The sequence below is a fragment of the Neodiprion fabricii genome, chromosome 7, assembly GCF_021155785.1.
Source record: "Neodiprion fabricii isolate iyNeoFabr1 chromosome 7, iyNeoFabr1.1, whole genome shotgun sequence".
NCBI lineage: Eukaryota > Metazoa > Arthropoda > Insecta > Hymenoptera > Diprionidae > Neodiprion > Neodiprion fabricii.
In genome coordinates, this window is record NC_060245.1 from 5,367,057 (window position 1) to 5,380,653 (window position 13,597).

General features: G+C 34.4%; 1 pseudogene; it reads right to left on the minus strand.

Annotated features, from left to right (window-relative positions):
• LOC124186592 overlaps positions 1-13,597 on the minus strand; it is a 31,480-nt pseudogene that overhangs the window by 8,909 nt on the left and 8,974 nt on the right.

Genomic DNA, 13,597 nt, shown 5'->3' on the forward strand with positions numbered 1-13,597 from the left:
AACAATAAGACTCGTTGCACCGGGAGTTTGAATCTCGCGTGTGATTTATCAGCTGTTAAGAAAAATGTTATTTACGTTAAAGTTACTAGGAAAATTCTAGTGACATTTTAGTAACAAAAAACTGGAAATTTCTTTACCGGCATATTTTAGACCTCAGTTTATACACTGCCTCAAGATATTGCAAGGATAAACCCATCGCATATGTTTTGCAAAAACGATTCTGCAACTTATTACTCAACGATATAAGCACCAGCTATTGCCCGCCTTTCAACATACGTGACGCAATCAAAAACCCGTTTCAAACAACGATCAACCTGCACCGTTTGACCGTGTAATTCTACCATTTGCACAATATATTATTACAAGTCAGAGCCCGGATTAATGTGTAAATACATATTATTTATTTAGATAATTTTCATTCCTTAAACTATTCTTTCTCATTACGATCGCTGTTGCTTTATTTTCTTGCAACTGTTGCGAAAATTTAATGTCTTGTACAACAATAAATTAACGTTAAAGCCTTGCTTAACTAAAAAAGTAGAGTAAACGTCAGAAAGTGATTTAGCGTTGCAATTACCAAAAAAGGATCGACAATAGCGCAAAATGGTAACGCGTACCTGGTTTTTCGTAATACCAAAAATATTCAAACAGTTTTTTTTAACGCTACCTGTTTTACTGAATTTTACTAGTTACTCGAAGAAATGAAATTTTTTTCAGTGTATTTGGTTTTCTACATAAAGTATCAAGTTTAATGCCAAAAAATGCAATCTCTACTTTCTGCATTTTAATTTTTTTAAGTCTATACGTCATACGTACATATTTTGTAATATTTAATACACATTCGTCCGGTACCTAATTACAGGTATACGCCTATGCAGGTGTTTTGTAACAATAAACGAGGCAAAAAACCAAAACTAAGATACGAGTAAAACGTTACCTGTTTCGTTTGACATTTTTCGACCGTCATATTTCAGCGTTTTGGTGAAAAGTCGTTTAAAAAAACTCCGCTCCACGATACGTAATAAGTCGAAGACTCGTTTCCGGTATCCCTTCACTTCCGTTAACAATTTCCTAAGCCTGCATCCCAATAGTTAATTAATTAAATGACACACCGTGCAACGAAACACTTGCAAATCGATTTAAGGATCTTGATTTTCCGCTAGCTGATAGTTTCGTTATCAGGTACAGACGGATGTTTTTCGCGTTTAACAAATTTCCCGACGATTCTATGCATTTGGGGTCTGTTTGTTTGTTTATTTATTTATTTATTCACCCGTTCTTTTTTGTTTCAAACTTATTTCTTCTCGGTTTATTCTCTTTCGCGGATGCGATAGACGCGCGAAGCTTTCGTTCACCGCCAACTCGTTCGTCTGACTTTCTGACGGAACTCTGAAGGCATGGCACCTATAATGCTTGCTTCTGCCTCCCGACACGAGCCGCAAGATTTTTCAGGGGGGATGAGAGATCGATTCACTTTGAACCGGGAGACGGTGATTCGGGATGTAAAACGAGGAAAAAGTATGTAAATATTTTCATGCTACGGAACTCCCAGGCTGATTATAATTTGCTCTGTTTTCATGTTGTGTGTACGTTAATTAATCGATAACCGGGTCATTGATTAATTATTAAACTTTGCTTTCAACTAACAATGACCCTCCGATAACAGCAATAAATACCGGAATATTATTGAATTTGATTATGTATAATTGAAAATCGGTCACAAAAAATTGAACTGGGGAATTAGTAAAAAGGCTTTAGGTGTCATTTTTTCAAAAAGAACAATTTTTCTTTAGAAAACGTACAAACTTTTTCAAACAATAAATTGTTTTTTGTCTTCTCTCTTTTTCTTTTTTTTCAATAAAATTGCACTCGCAGACTTTTTTCATTTTCCACTTCGATCAGCGCAATTAAGTAAATCGTTATAAGTTTCATTCATTAATATTGCTGTCGGAACGAAGGGTTAATATTCTCGTATATAATAACACGGCTAAAGATTCCTTGGAATTACCTTTATTTCAGAAAAAGCCAATCATTTTTTTTTTTTTATCAAAAATTTCATTAGTCCAAAACTTTGTTTTTAAAACATTGTTAAAATTATCTGATAAGCCTATAAAGAAAGCGTTCGAATTTGAAAAAAAGTTTGCTTCGTGGGACGCGCGTTGAAAGTGAAAACTTTCGATGAAATTATCCTTTTTTTTTTTGTTTTTTTTGTTTTGCATGTTGACATAAAATCGTTCACACTTTCTCTTATTTGTTTAAATTATCGGCGGTCATACACGGTGCAGTGACTTTCCGCCATCTTGTGCTCTATCTCTCTCGTATGTATGCGTTATATATTACGAGTATAAATAAGGAATGCCATTTAAAAATCAACTCTGCGCGGCATCGCACAAAAAGTTTTCACTTCAAAAATTAAAATATCGGTCAAACCGTGATCGATTTTTACCGAAAAATCCTTATGTCTTACAGTTATAAACGCTGAAGAATTTGTTTTAAATCAAAACGATGCGTGAAAGTACGAAAATTTGATTTATTCATTTGAAAGTTTAAACAATTGTAGAAATTCAAACGGAATTTGTTTTTTTTTCTGGGAGAGAATCTCAGAACGGAGAAAATGGTATATAAAATTTGTGGGTTGTATGAAAATTCAGTTGACATTTCGATCGTTTTTCATTTTGTCGATTTTTGTTTTTTTACAGCTCTGTAAATATAATTTTTTAAAACTGAATTCCAAAGGGTGTCATTCAAGCCCTTAAACACTCGATATAATTCCTAGCGACGAGTGACAAAGTCTCGCAACTTGGCATGGAATACCTTATATATACTCCATATATAACATGAGATGAATCGTGTCCGGAAAAGATTGACAAGAAATCTATAGATCTTCGTAATAGTAAATTCTTCACGGAAAATAAATTTCTGTTTGCTCGACGTTTTTAAATTCTTGATCTTAATGATTGGTCATAAAACTCCGCACGTGGATAAACAATCTGCTTTCACAATCCCAAGTCTCATACCTGATTTGGAATTTGAATTTTCTCTGAGAACTAGGTTAGAGCAACAGTATCGTTAACCAGATTTTTCTTATATCCGTGAAGCCAATTAGAAATTACTTATAATATTCAAGCGATGCATTAAGACGTTTCAACCCTGAGGCAACACGTTCTTAGAACTATTTTAATTACTTATCTTAACCTTAAGACGATGTACCGGATAGCAAATGAATTTTTTCCGATTACGAATGGTAACCAGTACTGTATATTCTGGTAATAGTTGCGATAGTTTGATATTAGTTCAACAAACTGAACAAAAAGGTTTAACGTTGCAATAACAAGAAAATGTATCACTGACAATTTTACCATCTTAAGGTCACGTAGAAAAAGGATGAGCTTGCTCGGTCGGTAAAGGTAGGAATACCACGTGACCTTAGTTCTGGAAATTCCAACGGACGTAATATTCGAACCAATTATAAACGCATTTTAACCAAGTTGCAAAGAATACGATGCGACATAATTTAATGTTCAATTTTTCTCACAATCTGACGATTTCGTACACAGATCCGTGAAATCCGTTTCATAAACTTCTCAAGTCAAACGGAAGAAAAATGTAAATTGAAATTGACTTACTGCGGTACGTTTGAATCTTTCGTACCGTTACCATTAATAATAATAATGTGCACAATATTTCATCGTCTATTTAATATAATATAAACCTCTATAAATTATTAATTAAATTTATTATCGACGCATGTGCGGCTGCCGTAAGACTCGAATTATGAAATTCATTAATTTGCTATGGCTCTTTCAAGTATTTATAAGAACATCTCGAGGCCGCCGGCAAGTTACAAAGACTCAGCCTCTAACTTATAAGAAACATGTATTACAGACACAACAATTCGCACGCTATATTGCCGAGTTGAATGATTATCGTCGCTACGAAGTGGCGACAAAATCTTAAGTATATAATATGCATTGATTGCAATTTTCGCTCATTCAATATTTCTTTACACTGTGCGTATACTGGAGTGGCTAATTTTTTTACTTTTCTTTTTCTCAAGGTGCTGATCAAAAAATTTGCGACAAACATGGAAAGAAAAACTTTCGTATTGATCTTTGATTTATGCAGAAATTATTATTGCATACTTTATACACAAAGAAAAAAATAATAATATACATATTCGTTATGATTGCGTGTAACATACAATAATTATTTATGATCATTGAATAGAGACGAACTTCATATCGGTAATAATAACCAGGCGGATAGTTAACAATCGATTTCTTCTCGGAGGTTAAAAATTGAAAAAAAAAAAAAAGAAATTTACTGCACTTACTGTAAGAGGATTTTTCGTCGTAAAATCGGCATTGTCCTTTATTTCATTCAAAGGGATCTCCTGATAAGAAACAACCGAACGACTTGTCGAACTGTTTCGACGCATTTTTACACTTCCTCGTCTCTCCGCGATAACTTTCACATCGTCATCCGAATTCACTTCCGAAAAAACGAATTTCATTTTCTTCTTTGAGTTTCTCTATATTTTTTATCTTTTTTTTTTTTACCATTCTCAACCTTGGCGTGCAACATGCATTCAACTGGCATAATGGACAAATAACTATTCTATGAGCGAAAGTAAGATTTACGGTGTTCAAGGATATCATACTTATAAGTTACGATTCGTCGTAAGCTGTTTTTCATTGGCGAATTTATTCTTAGACAAATTGTAGCTCAATTTATTTGATGTTTGAATCACGGCGTAAATGAGATTAAACATCTTATTCAGATCATTCACAATTGTTGATATAATAATTTGAAAAAGGGTAAAATTTTGTCAATTAATCGGCATTTGCGGCGTCTCCGGAAAATTTGTTGCTAATCGTGAAAATTTTTAAGCACTTCAAATCAATACATATAACACGCAACCAAAAATCATTGTTTCAAATAGTCGGAAATTTTTCATCAATCCGTATGAAAAATTAATTTATACGTGGAAATTATACATTTTATACAATTGTTTGAATTATTCGTACAAACTCGATTATTGTAAAAAAATAATTGCAATCAGCAGAAGATCACGATTGATAAAAAACAAAAAAAGTGTAGATATTACATATAAACTGTTTCTCCGGTTGGTCAGCTATAATGCGAATGTTATAAATTTTCAATCTTTAGCACAGCCGATAATGTTTCGACAAGAATTATGATTTTCGCAAGCAATTTCACATTTACAAATAATATATTGCTTAAGGATTTACGAATTTGACTGTCTCGTCAATAATTGACCAACTTTCTAGTCTTGCACGCGGATTTTAAAATTCTCTCGCCCACGGATGTTAGACAAGTTTCCATATTCTGAAATTTGTATGTTATTTATGTATTTTCTCCTCCTGTACCGGTAAAAATTATGAGGATATAAAAATCGTGTTGTCAGTTATCCATTTCTCGACGATACCTTTTTAATCGAAAAATTTGCGAAAATTCCGAACGATTATTCTCAGTTTCACCAATTATTCACCTACGTAGTAAATATTTTCATTTAATATTGCACACCATAAGTTTGCTATCACAATGCATATTTTATCCGTGTTTCTTTTGAAATAAATATTTACCGTACCGTTCTTTTCTCTCCTTGTTAATCAAGTACTATTTACTGTTTACACTTGATAAATATGTTACGCCGCACAGTTAAGAATGATAAAAAAAAAAAGAACGCATGGGTTAAATGCATATATTACGCACATTAATATCGCTAAATCGCTGCTCAATCGGCAGACTATAAATGATAATGAAGGCCGTCAACGCGAATCGGAAGTTCGTTAAACATTGAACGAGCCAAATTGTTCGAGCAGGCTGATAAATCAATTACTAGAATTGATTTTGACCAGCGCAGCTATCTCGTTGTGAGATTAAGCGAATTGAAAAGCAAGACTTGGTCTGCAACGGTGATAAATAACAGAAGGCAATGTTAACAACCTCGAAATACTTAAGCCGAGTAGCCGAAGAAATGCGTCAACGAAAGCTTTCATAAATTATAACAGCAGAGGAGAATCGGCTTATGTTTTATTCACAATAAATCGAAAACAGTTATACCTCGATGTCTCACTGAATCGGAATTTTTTAGTTACTCTCTGCGACTTTCGGGCCAGCTTTGCACCTCTCGTTATTTTACTAATCGTGTAAAATTTTACTGCGTCATTTGTGGAGTCTGACCTTATCATAATTAGTTTGGACGCTCAATTATAAAATAGCCGATTTTCGATAAAGTCTTTCCCTTATCTTTACTGATTCTTCACCATCGCTGATTACCTCGTTATTCATCGATTATACTGAAATGACGAATTGCCATAACTGTCACTATCAGATGAGAGAATAATTACTGGTCAAAATATTGTAATTTGTGATTGAAAGGAAGATGGAAGAAATCACAATTCTAATTTACAATTAGTTTAATGAATATTTGATTGTAAATGTAAATCGTGATTCCAGTATTCAACAAGATTACAATTTTAATCACAAATTACGAACGTATTTACTTTTTAAAAAGATTCGTAGAGCGAACTTGATCGAGTCTACTAAAGTTTTAACCACTTTGAATCGATTTGAAACGAAGTATCGGTATCTAAGCCTTCGTTTACAATTCTAGTATTTTCTATATTCGTATTTTCAAATTAATAGTTTACGAACATAATAATTCGACGAAATTATTGAACGGTATTGATTTTTGATCTACCAACTTCCATATGTATTTTTTATTTTTTTTTTTTGTCATACTCAAAATTTCTCTAACGTTTGTTCAGAAAAGACTATCCGTTAGAAACTTCATCACCAGTAATTTTCTGTAGAACAATAATAACCTATTTCATGCAGGATCGTTGAACTCTCAATTGTTTGTCTCAAGCTCTTTCTCATGTAGGTAGACCAGTGTTGCCAGATGATCCGTGTGACTTTCCCATAGACGTTGTCTGTAATTCCCCCCCCCTAAAAATCACCAAAGAGGATCGATCTTTTAACCTTCGATTTTTAGTAGAATAGATTTTCACACGTCCGATAGTGGATCAAATTGTTACTCTTCAATTTTTGGTAGAATCGATTTTCACATGTCCGATACCGGATTGATCCAGAGATCGATTCTTAACAGAAGATCGAACATACTTACTCTCTGGTTCCCCCTAAAAATCCCCTAAATAACCCTCATCTGCCGCCAAGCAATTTTACGAACCTCTAGACGAAATTATTTATTTTTAAACTCTTTTTAGAATTTATATATACAACGTAGAACACTGTCGAATAGTAATTACCATACGAATGATCTACTTTGTCGAGTCATCTCTTACATTTCAGTGTTTGCACCTGCATTTAATGGCAAAATAAAAATTTCCATGATTTATGTCTGCTTTGGAGATTGTTGAGGTTACGATTTTTGATTAGTCGATGGATCAACGTCAGACCGTCAGATCTGATCTCCGATAGGTTATTTTCTTGATTATTTTAATCGATGTCACGTAAGAGTCCTGACGCCGTAGCGCATGCGCTATGGTCTCTGCATTCTGCTTATGGCGTCTGAATTCTTATGCGCTTCCAATTTAAGACGGTTAATATTCAAAATTGCCAACGTTATCGTACGGAAATATGATGAAAGTCAGCAAGTGTAAGCGTAAATATCAAACCCAAGATAACGCGAATAACGTCTACATACGACTCACGATAAAAAGCGAAAAGCAAACGTCTATTTAAAACCTAAAATAATGACTGCCCGATACGGAATATCGGCAAGATTATGAGAATCAGCGTAATGGTGATTGTACAATATGTGAAAATTTAATGAAGAAACTCGGAACACGAATAAACGGTTGCGTGCCGTTCTGCAAATTGATTCGAGTCGACTTGAGTATGTCGCAGGCTTTCACGATGGCATAAAAAAAATCTCTTGAAACTTGAAAGTCAACCGCGCATGCGCCTAATAATCCAATCTCATTGGTCAGCGAAATCTTCCCGCAGCGATATTCTTGTCCGCGACGCAGGCCGGCCAACGTAAGAAAAATGTGTACGTTTGAATTTTCAAAGAGCATGAGCATTGAATTCCGACTTTTCTTTCAAGAATCAACTTTTCGACCCGACAACAAATGCTTCCCAAACCTTTCCGAGTCGCTACCTCAATTATTTGAGATTCTAACCTCGAAAATTCGTATCGACTACAACAATTAGCTCAATTTTCGGCTCGATCGAAAAACTTTTTTTTTGTGGGTGGTACACTTGAGAAATCATGTCAAAATCTATATTGTCGCCTTAATTTGCCGGCGTAACGATTTGTTGAAACTTTAGTGCAAAAGAATGTGTTCAAAGTATGTGACGGGTGAATTGAAATGGTTGCAAAAAAATTAGCACAATGGCAACATCGTTTCACACCGAACAAAGTGTCTACAAGAATTTATTCCAGTGTGTACAACTTTCACCTGTGACAAAATTTTAAAGACCGCTGTGAAATTCATTCCAATAATCGGCATTCAATCGCAATTCTACATCACATACAGAAATTGCATCGATGATAGTTTATTACTATTATTTGGATACTAAGCGCATCATATGACGTTTATACAGAGTGTTTCATAGAAAACGACTCAGTACATTGGGTTGCCTACCATTGAGGGGAACAAATATCAGAAAAACAGACCTACCGAGTCATTATCACCTTGGTAAAATAAAGTCGTATAATACCGATAACTTCGTGGGTCTGTTTTACCGACGTTTGTTCTCCTCAATAGTAGGCAACCCAACATGCCGCGGCGCTTCCTTGGAAACACCCTGTATACATACGAAAATCAAAATTTCGCGAACTGTATTTATTTTACACGAGAAAAAGAATCCCTTTTAAATGATCGAGCAATGCATAAGTAATTGCAGAACATTGCAAACATTACATGTGTCAATTTTCTAATTCTCGGTACCGAGTTGAGGAGGAATATATGCATATCTGCAATTATCATAAATACCTGATATCTCATTGCCGAGTTTATCGGCACGAAAAGCTCGTTAATCTTTCTTACTGACTTATCTGATAATAAAGTGAAGTTATCAAGCGGACGATTCACGAATTGATTATTCGAGTGAATTAAGTATATACTTTGTCAATTGACGCTTCAGTCAACCTATTGGGTTGTCTTAGGCAATAGAATTGTTCCAGATCGATGAATTTCGCATTTTTACCCCAAACAAGTTTCCAATTTTTCGGTTTTCTTATCATTGGTTGTGAATATTACTTTTTAAACTATATAGAGAAAAAATCGATCAAGCTCACCTCTTCGGATGTTTCTGGATCGACGTTCGGATCAGTAGCCGCAACGTCTGAAATAAAAACATACGTGTTTAAGAATTATTGAACACAAACTTCATCGGTCATTGAAATTTCCTCAAAAAATGTAAATAATTGATGTCATCTTTTCATATATGCAAACAATTCCGACGAGCTTGTGACTAAGTATGGAACAAGAAAGCCAACATTAACGGTTATTTTTAAAAGACCACCTGCGACTCTCGAAGAATCTAATCGATTCGTGCCTATTGCTTGGAATGTTGAATGGTTGGTAATGGTGGATCCATTTGGGGTCAACGGCACTAACACATAGGAAGATAAAAAATGATGAATGTCGAATCAATTGTGGCACCAGAACATCGCGTGCGTGACGTTTGATTAGGTAGGGATAAGAGATTCATCTCAGCGTGTTCCAAGAAAATTGCTTCTCTGGAGTACGTTTTGGAAAATTGACGTTTAAATACCGTATTTATTGGAAGATTATTAGTTCGAAAATTTTGCTCACCAAAGTTTTCCGCAGGTAACATTTCGCATGTTTTTAAATCGTTTCAGTGAAATGTAATTTGTAATTTGCATTATAGCACAAGAGTTTTAAAGAATTATAAACTATATTTCAATGAATAACACTCGGTCCAAATGCTTGATAAAGCTTTACATTTCGACTCCATTTATAAAACTGGGTTACATACCAATCAGGTACTGTGTATTACATATATTATATATGTACATCATACACAACATTCCTAATTTAATATATCAGCAAGCTCACAAATTAAACACACGCGTGTTGGACTTTTGTACGACCATAAAAAAGCTCCCCAGTTTTTATTCACTTTGTCGCCTAGCGGAGTTACCAGTAAAAACAAAAAAAGACAAAAAGAATCAACGAAACAAAGAAAAAAAAAAAAAAAGAAAAATACAAGTTCCACAATTTATAGTAATTATAACTAAGATTGCAATTTTGTAACGAATTAGTTGACTGCTTGTAATAAAATTTCACGATCATTGTAGCTGCTGGATTAAATAATCAAAGTATCGAACAGTGTTTATACGTTCAGCTTAACTAACATTTGACCCGGAAATTGAAACACCAAACGTTATAATTAAATGTCACTATACGAAGGAACGTAAATTTATGTCTTCTTGACAAATGCAGTTTCAATTTATGACCGATAAAAAATATTTCCAAGTTCAATTAGAACGTATTGAATACTTTGTATTTGTTATTACTATTTATAATTGTCGTCTCTAACTGCTTTCGTTTTTGTACAATAACTGAAAAATTACAATAAAAGTATTGTTACAGTATTGAAAACTATGTAATCACACTAAATAGTAATTTTTACCAAATTTTCTAGCAATTTCAGCAATATTCAAACCGTAGCTAAGATCCTCTATCGCAAGAGGTAAAAAATCAAAATTTTCCCATCGTACCTTGGCTTGATCCGGGCGAATTTTCTTCTTCTTTACTCATATTCCTCGAGTACTGATAGCGGGGTTTCCTGACTCCGGTTCCCTAACCCTTTCCAGCACTCTCGCCTAGCCGCCAACTAAGTAACTAACTAGCCCCAATGCACCTGTGGTCCGTTCATCGTATCGCTTCTTTATCTCGGTAATATCACTATAAATCATACTTCTTGGCCTATCAATGTGACAATAAGACGTTTTTATCAGTAGCGAGCCGCTCACGCTGCGACGGACAGCCTTTGATCTCGAGTGAACTGAACAGGACGTTCCATCAGAGAAGAAGGCATCGAAGATTTGCTCAGTGAATTCAAACAAACCAGAAAACGTATCTTGATCTCAGATCAGTGCCTTGTCAATGTCACTTTTCAAAAAGCGAACAATCTTCGGAGACTCATTTCGTATGCGGAAGAAAATCTACTTTCGAGTCAAGTATTCGCGTATTTGAACGCTGTCGAGAAAATGTCTTTAACCCAATTTAAGCAGTCGTTCGAAGTTCATGTGAATATTTACTCGGATTCGTCGAATATTGTGTTTTTTCGTCACAACGGTTTGGAAGATTTGTACTAATTTTGACATTTTAGTTATCATTCAATTACAGTCTTAAAGATCGCAGCAATAAATACATTTATGCAATCATTTTCGTTAACTCGAGAATTTAACGCAATTATTACAGCGATAATGAGATAAGATTTTGTACAGACGATTTTATCCGCGAAAAATGTCGGGTTAATACACATAACTACATCGTTATATGGCATCTGTATTCGATAAAACAGAGCAGACCGGAATATAATTAATCGTATTGGGTAAACCACTTGAAGAAGCAATTAAGTAAATCCTAATGACCCTGGACTATCATAAGCCGTGTGTGGAAATTTGTTTACAATTCTATGAAACGCTAGAAAAACTGAAATACTTGATAAAAGACAATAATAAAAAAATAAATGAAAAATGAAGTCTATTTTTCAAATGTGAGGAATTATTCTGTTGGAATAAACAATATTGTTGAACTTGAACGCTAAGTTATACACTTTATTGACTAATTTCTGCACCCTGAATTACGCAAGACTTGAAAAAAACTCTCAAGTCAAGCTTCACGTCTTTTATTGTTTTTGCTCTTAAATAATAACTCTCTGTGATCAGGCGATAAAAAAAACTAATCGATGAAAACTCTCGAAATCGTATCAAGTCCAGGATTGTACAAATATGCTCATGTCTTCTTATACTGCGCAATTATTGAAATTTTTAGATGGTTTGGCCAGATAAGATTCGTTTCTAATATGAACAGGCATTTGTTTGAAAATTGCAAAGACAAAGAAAAGAAATTTTCGGCTATCGAGATACCCGGAAAATTTGGTGATAAACGTGCAAAATTTGTTTCTTTAAAAAATGCGTCTACTTGCTAATTGATTTAAAAATCACAAAAAAAAAAATTAATCTCAAATTCTCAAATAACGTTCCACCCGTTATATGCTCCGAAATGGATAAGTTGAAAACTGAAATGACAAGGAAAAAATAGACGCATCGTGTTGTCGTAGGTAAAATTCAGCGTGAGGTCAATTAATCGGATCTCACATTTTCATTTGACTGGCCTAATCGATCACTTTGCAGATTGTGATTCGACTTACTTGTGACTATTGTAATAATAGTTTAATTATAACGTGACGCAAAACTTCAGACGAGCTTAGCGTTATTGACTGCGATAAGTCTGCGATTATATTGAGTGACAGCGGGAAACTTTTCAAATCTGTACCTGCACATTCCGCGTGTCATAATTTTTTTACGGTCAACTATTCGTAGCTGACGGACATCAATCAGAAAATGATTACAATACATCTGCAATATAAGTGTCTGCGGTCACTCTGATAAAAATATATCCCAGACTAATTGAACCTTGGTCAAATATTCAGCGAAGCTATTGTCGCCAGAGCGATATAATAATTTAATTGTGAAAAAGGTGAAAAATTTTGACAATAGGTTATTCTCCTCTTTCAAATGAGAGAATGTAAAAAGTGTAACTACCGAACGTTCGTAAAACCGGCTATTGATAAACGCCACATTTTTCTTATCAAACCTGAATTCTACTTGCGAGACTTTCTCGTGACTAGTTTTCTTATATTTTTTTATTTTCACCTTCGCACTGAAATTTTTAGTTCCTAACTAGTTTCATTTTTTACCAAAAACGAAAAATACAGTTCCAGGTAGAAAATGAAAATTAGTTTTCTAGCTGTTACCGGAAAGTCTAGTATCCGTTGCTATTCTTTCTCATTACGATCGCTGTTGCTATATTTTCTTGCAACTGTTGCGAAAATTTAATGCCGGTGTAAGAATAAATTGACGTTAAAGCCTTGTTTAACTAAAAAAGTAGAGTAAATCTCACAAACTGATTTTGCGTTGCAATTACCAGAGAAGGATCGACGATAGCGAAAAATGTTTACGCGTACCTCGTTTTTTCGTAATTCCAACAATATTCAAACAGTTTTTTTAAGGATGCCTGTTTTACTGAATTTTTCTAGTTACTGTAACAAAGGAAATTTTTCTCAGTGCGGCCCTCGGTATATACCTAATTGTTACAACGACTGACAATGGAAGGTCCGTTCGTTATCGGTAAGACAGCTGCCTGCGAAACAAGGGCATATTTATGATGGGTTAATCCAGATGCCAAGAACTTAACTTATATTAATCCAAATACGATAAGTACGTGTGTGTGTGCTTAGAATGTAAAGTAATAGTCTTTACTAGATCGATGTAAAACATCCGATTACACTAAACACAGAAACGGTTGACAAGTGTCTGTTAAATATTAATAACGTCACACCCACA